Here is an 18,216-nt window from a genome sequence, read left to right as displayed (position 1 = left end):
TACTCAAGTGACGTTTTGAAGTAAGGACACTTTTTACTTTACGTTATACTTTTACTCCAAGGAAATTTGTACTTTTTTACTTCACTGTAATTATCTGATGGCTGTAGCTGCTAGTTACATTTGCAAATAAGCTCATGCAATACGATGCATTCACTGCCACCTGGATCATCTAGCATTGTAATACACAATAAAGCACCATACTTTTACACTCTGAAAGCGACTGTTCGTCACAGTAAATACTGTTATTACATTTTCTTTTGACTTCTTCCACTTGCATTAAGCCAATCAGTATATCTCAAGCAATTCAAAATGAAGCTCTAACATTAGATGGTCAAATTTGATTACAGACAGTTCACACACAAAATCTGGTATTTTTGTTAAATAACTATTTAATTTTTCACTTTCACAACAATCAAGGCATGCCCTTTTTCAGCCCCGCCCTCATTCACACTAATACTGCATACCTAGAATTTCCCCTCTGCTGCTGCAGCACCTGGCAGCAACCTCATGCAACCTTTAATTTCTTCTGGAGAAAGGATTTACTGTTACTCTTGTCCACTTTTCCCACATGCTTTTGGGATATAAAACTCACCACCATCACAAAACCCACGTCTCTAACCTTTTGTCTTTTACTACCCCTAATTTGATGGGTGTGGTCTTAAATTCAGTTTACGTAAAGCTGCTCGCATGCTCTTGACAGTAGTAATGAAATGGGTGAGTGGGGTGGGGAGAGACGCATGTTCAGTCGAATCCTCCTTTCACACCTCAGTGATGACTTTGTACAGCTCCTCTGTGTGTGAGGAAGCTGGAGGACTCTCCCACCAACCCTCATCTCTCTCTCTCTCTCTCTCTCTCTCTCTCTCTCCCCCTCCCCTGTCTCTCTGTCAGGAGGCAGCAGGGTGTGGCCTCACCCAGCAGAGACTGCTTTGTTGGAGCACACAGAGACCCTCAAAGAAAAAGACTGTTTCATATGCACTTAAACCCCTGAAATCCATATAGCTGCAGAGCCATAACATACTTTTTGAGTATTTGCAATCCAAACATTAGAAAATCACTGTTGTGCATTTTTGAGCATTATACCATGTTCGTGCTTATGTCATTGTCATGTCAATTGGTGCCTCTTCTGTACCTGTTATAACAACTTACATCCATAGGGTACTAACCAGTACAGTGCTGATACCACTGACATCCATCACTGATTTTAATTAAAAGGCTATTGCTTTGTGTTTACATGGTTCATGCGTTTGAGGAGAAGATGTATTGTTGTGGATGTCCCCTCAAGCTCTTGTGCTTATGTGCCAGTAAAAATGTCATCTAATGAGAACGGAGGGAAGGTTTATAGCACATGTGCTAATTGGTCTTGGTGGCACCACCCCAAGTCTGAAAAAAATGAGCACGTTCTTCGATACTTTGAAGAGCTCATTCAGGTGAACATTTAACAAGTTTAATATCACTTTTACCTTTGTCTGAGGCATACAGTATGCTGTGAATCCTAAAAGAAGAAGATACATGACAAAAGCTATTGTTAAAAGAAGCTTTACTTTCCAGGAAAGTGTGTATGTGCATGTTTGTGTGTGAGGCAGAGCGATCTAGTCCTTGGAGCGCAGAGTGGGGCGTGGCAGTGTTCTAGTCGCTGTCAGTGTTTTTATCTTTGATTTCAATGCATGCACACATAGGGTAGCTTTTTCCCAGCTGGGAGAAATGCTTCAGTTCTGCTGATTAATTGAAATGAATTCACCATCTCCATAAGATGCTGGAGATGATAAGATTTTAGGACATTGCCATAAATTGTCCAGGAGATGACAACTACACATTGGATGCCCTCTTCTACATGTTCTTTAGATTTGACACTCAAATGATGCATCCCTGGCTTGCCGTGTTTGTCCGTCCTCGGTTTCTTATGATGGTGTTATCGTTTGCCATGCAGGAGCACTCAGCAGTCAGCCAGAGAGTGAGCGTGTGAAGCAGGCGATCTGTGATGCTTACCTGCACATTAAAGGAAATGTTTTTGCCTTTCAGACAACACTGCATGTCAATCTTTGAGCAGTAAATGCTCAGGAAACGCTGCAAATCCTCCACTGAGATGCACAAGTAAATAATTCATGAGGTGTGACTCTCAGAAGAGGTAGAAAATGCCCTAAGAGAAGCAAAAAGGGAGGGAGAGAGTGAGGAAAAGATAAAGGGAGAGAAAAGAGTAGCAGCATGGTGGGTGGGATTTGGGTGGGTCAGGGAACAGGAGGATTGGGGCAGTGCATGGGGGAGTGGTAACAAGAAAGAAAGGATGGTACCTTAAACTGAGAGGATGTATGGCTGATAGAGAGGAAAGGAGAGGAGCTTAAATGAGATTGTGAATGTGAGAGGTGACATATAACGGTGAGAGGCAGGTGTAAAGGAAGGCGTGAAACATGCGAGCGACACAGTGAAACAGCGAATGAAGAGAGCTGACAGTAAAGCAGATTTCTAGCAGTGATGTAAGAAGTGAGCTGAAAGGGAAAAGAGAGGTGAGGATTTCTCTTCCAGTAGCCATTAGCAACAAAGAATTGCATCTTCATCCAGTTTAATCACACTGAGGTGAAGCAATAAAGCAGAGTTGCAGTGTGCTTAATGAATATAGTTCTTTGTTGTATTTGATTTCTAAATAACACAAATATCTCTTTTTACACCAGTTGTATCACAAAACTTGCATATGGAAATATGTATACAGGGTTAGGTTGCCACCAAATGCCCTGAAATCTATCTTTAGGTTACCTTAACTCACTCAAAGCTCCAAGATCAAGTTATTTCTGCTTAGCTTCTATCCTGCCATTCCTTGTCTCGCAAAGGCTGCTCTTATTTTTTTTGCCCTATGTGAGGTAGTACGTGTGTGTGTGTGATGGTGCACTTGTGTGTGTGTGTGCGTGCATGAATGCGTCTTAGAGCCTTTTGCCCATCCAAGCGGAATAATGGGTGTGAAGTCAGAGCTGTGGCACTAGAGATCTCCGTTTTGGGGGATGAAATGTGGGGAGCCTGCATTATTCACTACTGACCTAACTGGAGAGCTGGAATCTGCACGCAGTTGTCGGCTCTGCTGGCCTTATGGATGGGCGGAAGCAAACTTGTTCAAAACCCCCAGAACAGTTGGGGGAAATCTGGAGTTAGTAAATGAAATACACTCTTTACTTTGTCAAAGTGCCCTTAAGCAAGGCATATAATCCCTATCTGCTAAAAGGCAGCTGCTGCAGTAACCATCAATAAATGTTTGAGGGAGTTTGAGTAGTTACACTGCAAAAAGCATCTGTCCTAACAAGTATTTTAGTCTATTATATTCAGCCATCAAGTGGTATCAATCTTCTTATCTAACTCTGCAAGGAAGCAAATAAGTGTATTAGCCAAAATGTTGAAGTATTCCTTTAAGATCATTCCACTTCTTTATGGTGCTGCATTCCCTTGTTTCATTAATGTTTTACAAATGCATGTCAGGATCTTGACAAAACAAAACAAAATATCACAGTTTGCTGCAGTAATATCTAGTAAATGTACATTTAATTTCAGAAAATTCATCAAGCAATTTGATTGTTCTGTAAACAGGTGCATTAAAGCAGAATTCAGGTCTATTATAACTTGGGTCTTACTTTTGTTGCTTGTCATGTTGACTGCTGGGATCTGGGAACATGTTCACAATGACAATGCTAACATACTGTAGCTGGTGTAATATTTGCCATGTTCACCATCTTAGTTAACATGCTAACATTTGCTAACGACGTTGCCATCTCTACAGCCACGGCACTAATGAAACTTTAAAACTTTGGTTAAACCTGGAGGTTTGTTTAAAACCTGTATTATTGTCTTACCTCTCCTGTTTCTTGCCCGTCTGACTATATTTTAGGGAAGTTGTTGTGTTCCCAGAGCTTGGTGAGTACACTATTATCATAACCATACAAAAAATGGCCAAAACTATGCACTGTAAATAACGTAAAGTTGTAATAAAGCACAATTATACTTTAATATGTAGCTTGCGAAGATGGATTTTTTTTTTCAGTGTACTAAGATGTGTGTGGGTGTGTGTTTGTGTATAACCCCTGGGAATTGTGTGATGCAAGGGTTAAGCAGAGATTACATTGCTATACTGTATAGAAATATATATGTAGGATATGCAGTTTGTCACATTGTCACAGCTGGGAGATCTCATTATCTTGAAAGGACTACCTCTACATATGTACATCTGTTACCAAACATGTGTGACGTGGTATTTATGATCTTAATGATCTTTTTTTTAAAACTGTCATTTGATATTAAGATGTTTTCACTTTCTGCACAGCCTCTCCCCCTCTGTGCTTGCTGTTTCTTTCTGTCCCCTCCCACGCATAACCAGGGAAGCAGCACCCCTCCCCCCAGGCCTTCACAACACAATGTTGTGCACCACAGTTTCTTTATCACTTTAAATAATGCAGACCCCATCTAAAACTAATAAGGCAGCACGGCACAGTAAGGCGACATGACAAACTCAAACCAAGAAACACGCAGAGAGCTGTTGAAGCTTTTTTATTCAACTCATTATTTCATGCACTCAAAACTGTATGTCTCCGTATCACATATTACATCATTATCATTGCTGTTATCGTAATTCAGAATTGTTTGTTGTTGAACCACATGGTATTATTACAGAACGAGGCTTTATGTAAGAGACAATTCACTGCATGAGTGCCTTTTGTTCCCTGCAATCCTAACCTCTTCAGAGAGCTTCCCTACCAAATTAGCCTTCTCTGCAGTCCAGTGAGCAAAAAGATTATCACAGACACACACACACACACACACACACACACACACTGACTGACAGCTGCTGTGAGGGTAAGATAAAGAGGTGGCCACCAATTTGCTAAAGGTCAGAGCCCTGGTACGTGAAGCCTGAATCAATAATTACAATTTGTAACCAATGTCAACATAAACATTTTAGAGACAAATCATTTACATAATTTTGTGATTTAAATAGCATTTGCAGTTGTCAATAGAGATACCATCTAAAGTACAATGTGCCTGTCTACTGTTTTATAATAAAGCTATAGTATGTGTGTGTGGGTCAAAAGTGAATAATCCAAAAAGACCAGAAGACAGAGAAAGGGTTGTATTATTCGCTCTTTCCGTCCAGCTTACATTTTTCTGAAGTATGCGTATGGAATCCCCTCATAAATTTGAATAATTTAATGAGGTACATCGCACCTCTCCCACCAAGTGTGTGTCACATTGGCAGGAAATCTTCTCCTAAGACATCCAGGACTATAGACTGATGATAAAAAGATCCCTTTCTTGCACATAGTGAGCTTTGGTAAATTCCTGAAATCTATCAATGCGACCTGAACCAAATCATGATCTGCTCTGTAAGCCAAAGTATTCAGGAGCATCTTTTCATTGTAGGTTATCAATTCATTTGTTGGAGAGGATACACTGATCATTCAGTTGCCTGTCATCATGGAGGTGAAGGACTTTGGCTACTGCAAGGCCAAAATGTAGTCAATCATTCAAAAACAGAGATATATACATCAGAAATGATGAAGAAACAAACCTCTGACGCAATGCTCTTTCTTCTCCTTGAGGTGTGTGTGTGTGTGTCTCAAAATAGAGGATGGGGGGGACCAGGTTTTCTTTTGTTACTACCATTTGATGTCACCAGGAGGGGAGGGTGGACAGGATGATGGGAATTTCCTTGGGGACCGACCGATCGACCTGTGCAAACACAACGACAGAAGGATGTGTGGTGGCACATGCACAGACTGGTATATTCCCAAGACAAGACAGAAACACACACATTTCACACACAAATATGCATAAATACACATATGTTTACAGTCACTCAGAAACCACCAGTCTGCATTTCAGTTGAAATTTTAGACAACAGACTGATGACACACTAAGCCATTAAAAACACTCCAATGATGCTTCAAAACTTTGTTTTGCTGTCTTTTGCTGCTTTAACTAGAAATACAGTAATCAGCAAATATAATGTAGTTATTGGGAAGAGTTAGAAAAGGAAATTTCCATTCATATGATCCTATTTGATACTCAAAAGCAGTTTCAAAGGGAATTCAGTGAAATATTAATAGAACTTTTTAGTTGCTTATTTCATATCTATCTCTAATGGAATCTGAATCTACTGAGTTTGAAGTCCATTTATACAGTACAGTGAGAGGACTCGGATTTAAAAAGCAAATTATTCAGTGTAATTAACATGACATTTCTATCTCCCTGAGCAATCACGGGATGTCTTCACCCTCAGAGAGCCTGTAATTATGCTATTTGACGAGAAAAGAGAAGCACGGTGAACACCAGTTTGAGAGTCAATTAGGTAATAGTCTCATCCACACATCTACAGAGGAGTTCAGAGCCTGACCTCACTGCACATAGTGACATCTTACACTCTCACAGCTCTCTTCACTCCTAAAAATATATACACAATTCCATGGTGAACACATTGCCAGGGAACCAAAACACTAACAGATACACTTACCTGTGAACAGGCCTAAAGAGATGGATTTATACAGACGAGTGTAATATGACCTCTCAGTCTGCTCAAAAGCTGACTGTACAAGCCTCTATACTGCTTTTTTAATTAATAGCTGATCCTGCTCCATCGACCTGCTCTCTAATTATGGGGCGTTAGCTTACTATAAATCAGCTTCCCTTATGATGCATAGAACCACATTCATAAAAACATCTGCACACACACACACACTTAGGCCCATCATGCATACCTTCACACCACTCAGCTGGGCATTTTACTCTATCCACTTCATTGTGGGAGGTAAATATTTTAACAGTTTACCAGCTAGAAATGTTGACTGAATGAGTCTTCAGCCCTCAAGTCCCACGGGCTCAGAATGAGAGGACATTTTTAATTACGGTCACGCCAAAATAATGGAATGCTTTTGGTGTTTTCTGCCCGATCAATAGCTGTTTATGTGTGTACAGAGACACAGTATATCAGCCTCTGGGCAGACTGCCAGCAGGTGGGGAATGACTCCAGTCAGCACTTTGGGAGATGGGAGAGGAGGGGAGGAGAAGAGGGAGGGCCAAACACACACACACACACATGCATGTATGCTATAGGCCTGGAGATGGGATGCCTTAGAATTGCATGTATTTGCCGTGTTAATGTACTGCAACAAAGAGGGTGGAGCCAAGGGTGCAGAAGTGCCAACATTCCTCGCATCATGGCTTTAGAAGCTGTCTCTGATGGATCCGCAAACCTCAGCGCCGCAGTGTGAACATGAGACGGACAAGAGAAGAAGAACTGAGACAGACAGACAGACAAAGGGGGGAAGAAAGACGTAGAAATGCACAGGAAAATGGATGAACATGAATAATGATTACAGAGTGTTTATGTGAGTACGTGTGCACAAAGTCGAATGAATTGAATGAAGTCTTTCTTGCAAAGTATGTCTGCAGCCACCAGTTAGTCTTCTACTGGGCTCAGTCTGCACGGCCCAGCTGGCGATAAAGATGCTCATGGTTCTTCAGTGATGGATGTTCACACCCTCCATCATACATAATGCAGATAGTGTGTCAAGCTTGTGACACACGGCACATGAGATAAGTGAAATAAATGGGATGTGCTGACTATAAAAAACTTTGCCACAGTTTGTCGTCATCCATGGCCTGTCAGGCAAGCGCTTTTTTTTTTTGTCAGATCTGTAACACACTGCCAAAACAAATTGAATCACTGAGTTAACAACATCTGTCCGAAGATTTCTCTCATTCAACTGACGTCAATAAGGCAATGCCTTTGATCAATGATGACATTTGATTAGTGAAAGCAGGCATTAGTGTGATATGTTCCCATAACTGTCTCTGCATTTATTTAGAGAACAATTACTCTGTTAACATCAGCCGGCCAATTCTTCTCCATGGAACGGCAATCTTAGGAAATCATAATGCCATAAAGTCATTCTTTGCTGTCTTAAGATCTTGAATGATGTCTTGTAATTACCCTGCACTCACCCATGACTAGCGGGTTAGATTGAATGACTCACTTCCAGGGACACACTCAGCAGCAGTTCATCGCTAATCTTAATGTCATTTCTTCAAGCTTCAAGGTTGAAATAGATAGCGCCACTCAAATGGGCACAGGGGAGTAAGGTGATGGCGGCGCTGTTCGATATTTTAGCACCACCCACCTACCCACACGCCACATATCACATACAAAGACATCATCACCTTCAGTGGTTGAAGGCTAAAAGATGCATGCAGCAAATACAGGGGCAATAAAACCTGGTAGCCACTTCACCAACTGAAGAAATAATTCAACAGTAAAAAAAAAAAAGACTTTTCAATAAGGTACCCTTTATGAAGCATTTATAACTTGCAATAAATGGTTTTATTAATGGTTAATAAATAATGTATTTATGCATTAGAGCTCAGGCATGATGGCTTTTAGAACAAGGCTAAGTCATTAACGAAGGATTGTGGGTTTCTCACTATAAACTAGGCTATGTAAGTCTGGAGTTGTAAATGTTGATAAGTTGTTAAAGAACCAGTTTGACATTTTGGGAAATACACTTACTTGCTTTTTTGCCGAGAGCTAGATCAGAAGATTGATACCACTCTCATGCCTGTACAGTAAAATATAAAGTTACCACCAGGAGCCAGTTAGCTTAGCTTAGCTTAGCTTAGCATAATGACTGGAAACAGGGGGAAACAGCTAGCCTGGCTCTGTTCAAAGGATTGCAGGGAACAAAAGGCATCTCATGCAGTGAATTGTCTCTTACATAAAGCCTCGTTCTGTAATAATACCATGTGGTTCAACAACAAACAATTATGAATTACGATAACAGCAATGATAATGATGTAATATGTGATACGGAGACATACAGTTTTGAGTGCATGAAATAATGAGTTGAATAAAAAAGCTTCAACAGCTCTCTGCGTGTTTCTTGGTTTGAGTTTGTCATGTCGCCTTACTGTGCCGTGCTGTAACAAAATCTGCCTTTAAGTGATTTCCTGGAGTCCTGTCGTCACGTGAGCAAAAGTCAGGCAACACTTTTCATACAAGGATTTGCAGTGTCTGATAGCTAAAATGAGTCCTCATACATTTTGAGACTGTTTCTGGTTATTTTTACATTTAGAATATCTGTAAAACATAATAAGCTGTGAAACTCTTTAAGGATCTACTTGAATATACAAAATATTTACATACAAACATATTTACATTAAATTCTTCACTGGGAGTTTAAACTGGTGTGTACTGACTTGTGTCAAATGGTTTGAATCAGTTCATTTTGTGTGACTTGCATTTCCTTTGAGAAGCCCATATGCACAATGATTACTTCCTCTCAAAGAGTCCTTTGATGATATGAGATGTACTCTTAGCCTATACTCAATGTGGGCAGCACTATGTGCACACTGAGTATCACTTTTCAACTTCTTCTAAAGCAATTTTCTATTTGTCATTTTCTTTAAGAAGAGGACATGCTCAAACATGAATGACCTTCATGCCTTTAACAGCAGCAGTGGGTGTGCTTTGCATTTTTCCCACGCACACTGGGAGATGTTGTCATTTCTAACAGTCTCAGACCTGATGCAGGTTTTCTCCAGTAGTTGTTACTGCATTTCAGCAAATGAGGAAAGAGTAAGAGATGACTCGTGGGTATTAAGATGATGAACAAAAGAAAGCACTGAAAGGAGAAGGTGTGGTAGACATGCACGCGGTGTGAAACATGTCTTCTACAAACTATCCCACAAATCTGTGTACATGTAAGTCCTTTAATCAATCGCTGCCAGTGATTGATCAGAATCAGAAATCAGAAATACTTTATTGATCCCCGAGGGGAAACTCTGATTGGTGATCGAAGGTTGCCTTGCAGCAGCAGAGAATACAACAACCCACTTCTATCTCATTAGGTGCGTGTCCCACTATTGTTCCTGCACCTCATAGAAGAAGGATGGATGAAACACAGAGGGGGCAGGGGAGTATGGACAGCACCTCGCTCCCTCCCTTTTGAACAGCCCCAGCCGCCCCCTCCCAGCTGCTCTGTGCATGTCTGGATGAAGACTATATACTGTGTGCAGCATGGGAGATTTGTCAGTAAGTCGGCCTCTGGAGGCAGGCAATCTTTATTCCTCTAGCCTGACAGCCTACGGCGCTCTGTGTGGGGAAGGGAGTGTCCTCTGTGTCCTTTTCCAGTTTTTACACCCTCTGCCGCACATTGATAGGTAGCTACTGAGGCAGTTCAATGTTTAAATCATCCAGTAATCTCACTCTCAGTGTGAAACTGGACGAGAGAATAACTACAGAGGTGATAACGTTTGTAAAGTAGTCTGTATCCATGATCTATGATAAGGAAAGGAAATAAAAAGAATACCTGCTGATTGTTTTAGTGGAGCTAAAATAATCACAGGAGCCCAAGAAGCAAAAACCTCATTAATCCAGTCGAGGCTACAGTAAGTGTTTCATTTCTGCAGATAAGAAATTCATCATGTTTAAACCAACAGATTCTGTGAGAATACTGGTGCTCAATATTAACACACACAATATAATGAGGGGCTTTTCAAGGTGAGACACAAATCCTCTTGAAGATAAAAATAAAATGTCAACCCCGCAAATGAGAACTTTAGAGAAAGTAGTAAAACAAGCTAACCGGCAGTGCTTGGCATCTCTTAAGCTGGGAACAACCCAGAAGATTTCAGTATTTTTATATCAATGCTGGGTCAAACGATAAATTACAATGTAAAAGGGGTCGCTTTTATGAACCCAAAGAGAATCATCACCTGACTCTACAATTCCCCAGGAGCGTTTCAGCATCTTCCAGGGAAATATTTTGGCTTTATGTCTCACAGCTTTACTGTTATAGTTCAGTCTCACTGCTGTGATTGTCATTTCCTGCCATAGCAGGCAACTGGTTTCGGGGAAAAAGCTCTAAAAACCCACTGCCTGCTACCTGCCCAGCACCAAACGGCAAACAGACAAAGTTAGCAACTAGCTGGTGAACATAGTGACATTTAGCAGCTAAAGAACCTGATATTTTTCACAGGAGTCAGTGGAGAGGAGAGTGAAAATGAGAGACCAAAAACACTCCAAATGAATGCTAATGTTGTGTGTCTGCTAGATGTGTAAATAGGCTGTTTGCTAACAAGGTCACTGCAAGAACTTTTAAGGTGTTAACATGTCATTGTTTTGTTGACAGCTCATTCTGGGGCAAGAAAATCTATTAATGCAGGTTTACAGGGATCATCTGACATTTTGGGTAATATGCTTATTTTTTTTCTTGCAGAGAGTTAGGTGAGAAGATAGGCACCACTCTCATGTCTGTGTGTTAAATATGAAGCTGCAGCCAGCAGCAGGCTAGCTTAGTTTAGGATAAAGACCGGAAACAGGGGACGAGAAATAGTCCAGCTTAACCCCCTGTAAAACAGCAAATTGCTGTTTTTACACTTCCGTCTTTGTGCCGATTTGTTTAAACAAACAAGATATAACGTGTTAATCAGCTTTAGAGGTGCTGGTAGGCTGATTTTTTGTTACCTCTAGACAGAGCCAGGCTAGCTGTTTCCTCCTGTTTCCAGTCTTTATGCTAAATTAAGCTAACTGGCAGCTGGCTGACCATTCACTGTAGGCCTAATGACTTTTGCAAACTACAGTCATCTTTTTTCGTATTTCTTTTGTTAAACAGCTCATATAACGGGATTACTTTCAGAATAATCTATGTGCCAAAAATGTGTCAATTTTGACACCTCCAACTTGTGTGACATTTAATCGAGAGACAAAAGATGTAAATCCTGATATCCTGCACAATACAAAATAATGCCTGCTGACTGTCCAAGGTGACCTGCTGTATTTTGCACAGACCAGTGCAGGCTCTTCATAATCTTGAAAATCAGTCATCATGGTCAAATAGGGTTTTAATTGGCCTCTATATTTTCCTGGGTTCATCTGTACAGCACTTCTGCTTCAACAAAAAGAAGGACCAGGAGAACATCTTGAACAGATCAGTTGCTAATATGGGGCACTTGTTTGGCTCCAGGAAAGTTGACTTAAACATATACCTACACAGGCATACAGTGCTTTGTACTTTTTATTGATAAATTGATGTTACTTTGTTGCTAATGGTCTTAATAAAATATAATTAATTGTATTTTTAAAGGTGCATGGCCTGAAGATTAATGATAGCAGAATTATTCTGTCTGACCTCTCACAGTTTCACACCTGTTCAGCAGCAGAGGAAATTAATGGTCACAGTGATGTGGCCTAATTATGCCAATACAAGAGCTAATAATAAAACGATATATCTAATCAAAGTTTTACTTGATAATAATAATATAAGTGGAAATAATCTTTTTTTGGAACATGGTGTACATACCGTATAAATCATCATATTACTCACACACATAATCGCTGCACCAACTCTCCAGCAGCAGGTGTTCAACAGTGATGAGGTCATTTTAATATTTTACCACTGAGGAACAGGAACAAAGTAAGAAGAAGCCCTGAATAAAACCATGACAGAAAGCTTATCTTTCATGTAATCGTTCAACTGATCAGGCTACATCTGTCATTAGAGCTCTAAAATACGTAAAAAAAGGGAATTCTTAACACCAGTCGTTGAAACAGAATCATCTAAAACTGATCAGAGGCATCTCTCTCTTTTAAAGCTTTGAGCTCCTGATCATTAATGATTCCATTTGACACACTCACTACTCTTACTTTTCTTACAGCTGTGTAACTTCTGGGTTTTAATTCCTCATGATACCTTGAAGCTCAGCATTGTTATATTTTTATACTTTCACTTTCTTTTTGTTCCCTTGCTCTCAAAATGCTGTGTCATTGTCTGCAGGCTGGATGCTGAATAGGAAGCCCTGGATGGGCTCAGCTGCTCTATTATGGATTAGGCAGTGGCAGCACACACCTCTCACCCCCCCAAAGAGCTGAAGGAACATTTTAGAACATGACGGTACACTGTGATCTTTAGTTACGCCATTTGTCTAAAAAAAAAGTCCTGTCAGATTGTGTATGCACCTCTGTGTTATCCACTTCTGTATCAAGAATGCTCTAAACATGACAGGAAATGATAAAGATGAAAATAATTGATACAATATTTCACTTATTTACTTATATACTTATTGAAGAATACAGATGTAAAAAAAACAACAACCTTGAACTGACACTGCCAATATAAAATATATTTCTGAAATTGCCTGGAGTTTTATGAGGACATTGCCTTGTTATAGACTTATAAACCAGAATGTCATCATCCAAATGGATTTCTTAATGTGACTTTGATTCCAAATTGCATCTGTCAGCGGTTGCACACTGCAGCACAAGGTTACTTTAAGGACACATCCCTGTAGGTTGAACTTGTTTTGCTGCACTCCTGCACCCTCCATGGCCTCCTCCAAAATAATGAGTCCCATCTGAATAAGGACCAAACATCACTTCTTCTTCAAGTCAGTGACTGTATCTCGGGCAAAAGTTTGACAGACAGTAACTGTTACAGATAAGTAACATGGACTAATTTCGGGTAAATTAGCATGTACAGTATTTATTAACTGGTGGTCATCACATATTGGACAAAACATAAATCAGATTTTTTCAGGAATGCTTTATTGCCAGTTAGTTATAAAAGAAGAAGTGGATTAGGCTTTTATGACTGCTGATATTTCCTAAGGAGTCCTTGAGTAAATATTAAAAAGATTCCAGTTGTATCTGCAGACTGAATTCTGACAGGATGCCTAAAGAAGGAAGTGAACAAAATCTCAAATTCTTTCAAAATATATTCCAGAGTGGTTTGAAATTTCTGACAGGCATGTGTATTTTTTTTTTTTGCCAGATTTATCTCCACAATGACACTTTGTGCCTCCAGTGCAGCATCAACAGCAGACTGCAGAGCTTCAGTTCTGATGCACATATCAATTTCTTAATGTACCTTCCTCCTTCTCCAGCTTTTGATGTAGCCAGCTGAAGCCTAAAAATACCCACCTTTTAACATTTAATCAAACCTTTCCCTGTACAACAGTGGGGTTTTAATCTGTTTAATCACTGGAGGAAGTGATGGATCACACTTTTCCACACCTGACGAAATAATGAGATTTCACCCCAAATAGTCCTGGTGTGACGCATTTTAAATATAGTCTGTATGTCTTCTGGGATTTAACTGTTGTAGTTAAATCTATTTAGCAATGTCAGCATAGATACCTGACAGCACTTTCTTCAAAAAGCTGCATGCATGTTGCAAACTGCTATGACCAAATCGTTTTTAAAAAGGTGTTCTTTGTATCTACTGACAAGTTAGTACTCCTTTCCCATTGCCTGTCCTTGAAAAAGGCAAGGCTTTATTCAGGTGTCAGGCTGTTCAAAGTAATTGTGCAAACTGTATACAAATAGAGTATTTGTATTGACCAGTTTTTACTAATTTAGCATTTACAATTACATTTCAGAAATCAGTCAAAATATAAATGTTAAATGTAAAATTGAATGTTGATCAAGTGTCACATCTAGTTTATACGATCCTTGGACTAAAGAAGCAAAAGAGTACATCTATACTAAATTAAGCCAGTTAACCACTCTACAAATCAAATCTTTATACCTGAATCAAATTCTCTACAATACTAGAAATACTTGAATGGCCATGCCCACTCCATTTTCTGATTAGTGAGATTCTAGCTAATGTAATTGTATTTCTCAGGTTGAATACCCAACCAATACCACTCCATCCATCCTCACAGAAGCTTAGATGGTTGTCAACAATAGGGCTGCGACCTTTCCCTTTGTTCAGGGAAAAAACATTTTCCTTCAGTCTGTCTGGTCTGCATGTCTGGCTCTGCTGGCTCTGTCTCTGCTATTATTAGCAACAAGGAAAAAAACACAGTGATGGCTTGGTTAACAGAGAGAGTGCCACATCATACACAGGGCCTACCTCAAAATGATTCAGCACTTTGTGCCAGGAAAGGAAACAGACTGAATAGGTAATATGAGGCTAAATACTCCCTTAAGTGTTTTTTTTCCCGAACAGAATAGTAAGTTAGTAAGTTGCTTGTCAACATTATTTTTAGTTGTTGCTTCCACAGGTTTTAGGCTCATCCGATTTACATTAACATCTACCTCAGTGTAGATGTTATATACGTTAAATGTGACAAATCTGCTCTCCTTACTGTTTGCTATCTGTTTGTTGTCTCCGCATTGATGTTTATATGCCTCTCTTCAGACCTCTTTGTCTGCCTGTCTGGATCAGAGCGAACTCTGTCTCTCTGAGAGCAGTCATTTCCCCAGGCTGCTGAAGCACAGCAGGATGCTAGCAACAGAATCCAAGGCAACAGCAGCAGCAACTCACAAATGAGCACTTTGTTTACAGGTACAAAGAGTAAAATATGAGTCAAATGGTAAAATTATTCATACCAACAATGCACTGAAAAGTTGTCTGCCTGTCGGTGTATTTAAAGGAATGCTCTGATATTTTGGGAAATTAGCTTCTTTTTTAGAGCTTTATCTCTGTGCAAGCTCAGTGACGTGTCTAGCCTAGCTTAGCATAGCACAAAGAGAGGAAGCAGCGAGCTAGTCATATTTACACATTGTATCTTTTGTAGAAAGAATGGAAAAACATAGAATGTAGAATAGAAAACATGATTATTGGCGAACTAGCAGCTAACAACGTAAAAAGACAATTCTGGAGTTGTTGGAAGGTGTAATTTTTTTCTGTTTTGGCAGAGGCTCACTGTTTCCTCCTGATACCAATGTTTGTGCTAAGCTAGGCTAAACACTTCCTGCACAGAGAGGAGAGGATCTTCTCATGTAATTCCCAGTAAGACAACAAATATTCTTCTCAAACTGTCAGTGTATTCCTTTATAGGTGTGTTAAAACATTTTCAACTTGTGCAGACGCTTCACCTCAGTTGATACCTCCCTGGGCACATTTGTGTGTATTCACGCCTCTCTATTGACCTTACATGCAATCATGCCGTATCTAAAATTCACCTCGCGTTTTGTCTGAACTCACCTTAAGACTTGAAGAAGCTTAGGCAAAGATTAAAAAACAAATGTGACTATCTCCCTCATTCAGGGAGTAGCATCTTTCTGCCCTTTTTGGTTTCTGTTAGTGTGATAAGTGTCTTTGTGTGTATGTAAAGTCACACACATTCACATTTTAATAAGTCTGCAGAGCCGACGCCTCAGTCCAGTGAAGAGGAATGGCTTTGATCCCGAGACCCAAACAGCCATGGCCTCCTCGCTCCACCGTCTGATTCTCATTTCCACCCACACCAGTACAGCCCCACACAGACACTTATTACCAGACAGAACATAAAACATGCTTCTCCCTCAACACGGTCTCCTTTATCCCTCAAGATAGCAAAGGGGACATGAAAAAGAGGGATTGCACATGTACAGATTGTACAGATGATATTTATTAGCCTCTCAGACCTCTCATACTGTGCACCCAAACATTGTTGAAACCTACAGAATATGTCCAGATATTTCAGGCTAAATTTGGGGAAGATGTGTATAAAATGATGCATGAGACATCTAGAATATCTCCATTTGACAGAATGATGTAGCCATAAAAAAACATCCCAAATTCCCTATTAGTGGGTGAACAATCCAACACTTGGTGAATTCTGCTTCACAATGTTAGGAAGAGCCGGTTGATCAAAAAGCAACGTTGCTATGAACGCTTGGCCACCACAAGTGGTAACGTTTCTGACACCTCCTGCTTAAAACCCAAAAAGTCAAAAGGATCGTGAGGCCCCGCTTTCACAGTCTGTATTCGTACTGAAAATCAAGAGCTTTTGCCCTTCTGCTCCACGGGAGGTTTCTGTCCTCCTTGAGCTCGCCTTAGGACACCTGCGTTACTGTTTGACAGGTGTACCGAACCAGTCAAACTCCCACCTGCAACTGTCCCCGGAGCGGGTCACACCAGCAGAGCCGGGTTAGGGTTAGGGTTTGAATATTTCACTCAGAATAACTGTATTAGAGCTTCAATGAAGAGCTGAAACAAGTCGATACATATGCGACACTGTCAGACTGTGTGGATTTAGATGATTTTTCCAACCTTAAAGCTACTTAAGGGGAAATAAAAAGGGGGAAACTGAATGTTAATATAATGACACGTCAAAGTGAGAAATCAATAGAGGGAATGTGAAAATGTGTTTATCGATGAACTGGCAGGCTCAGTTTGTTCTTAGCTCTTTCTATAACAGCATAAAAACTAGTTTTTACACAACACTGCGAGTATTTTAAGACAAGCATGTGTGCAATAATAATTGAATGGCACACTTGAGAAATCTGCTATTTATGCTGATTGGATTGGGACTAACGGCTAAACACCCTCTGATAGCTTTTAGCTATAAATTTCAAATTAATCCCAGAGTTTCTTATAGGAGGCAACATCGTATGCATGGTAGCAGTCACTATTGTTTTTCATATGTTTTTATAGCCTCATAATACTCTCATGTGTTTTCTATGGTTATGAAGAAAGGACAGGGTGGCTAAGGTGAGACTTAAAATAGAAAGTTGAAGCCCTCTTCAAGTTTGAAGCAAAAGGAGGGAGGGCTGTTTCATAACAGGGCTTTTACAGTGGCATTTCAATGGATGCCTCTCACCACACCTTCTACTCAGCAGCATTGCAGAGGTATAAATCTTTGAAGAACTGCAACCTGCGTCACACATGCACACCCAGTGTCGAGGCCGTCCCACCCAGTCAGTGGGCGAGGGGACATGGGCTAATCAGAGACAATCCATGAAGCCCAAGGTCTCAAGGTCTAGGACTGTGGGTGTGTGTAAGTGTGTGGAGCAGCTGCGGGGGTACAAAGATCAACAGACAGTACATCAGCAATTAATCCATCATATCCCTTTAATACACATCTGCACTGTGGCCCTGAGAAGCAAAAGAAAAACATCTCCAAGGAAGAGGTTGAGGTGGCATAACTTTCCGGCCCGTATTGGTCCGGGTTGATCTGTTGATCATGCTACAGAAGAGTCCTCCCCTCATATACCACTACAGAAATCTGTGAATATTCTCTCTTCCATCCTATTACAAATCACAGTGGCTCATCATCATTAATCAGTGGTGGAGGAAGTACTCAGATATTTTACTTAAGTAGAAATGGCAATACCACAACACCACCATTGTATTATTAATCTGCATCTGCATGTTAATAGTAACTATGAATGAGTAAAAAATACGATCTTTTCTACATTTTCCAATAGGGGATCCTTGCCCAAAAAGTGGGCGTTGCCTATAAAATAAACACAATGAAATCATA

This window comes from Siniperca chuatsi, linkage group LG3 (genome assembly GCF_020085105.1).
Source record: "Siniperca chuatsi isolate FFG_IHB_CAS linkage group LG3, ASM2008510v1, whole genome shotgun sequence".
Lineage (NCBI taxonomy): Eukaryota > Metazoa > Chordata > Actinopteri > Centrarchiformes > Sinipercidae > Siniperca > Siniperca chuatsi.
The sequence above is the reverse complement of the archived record's forward strand: the minus strand, read 5'-3'. Positions refer to the sequence as shown.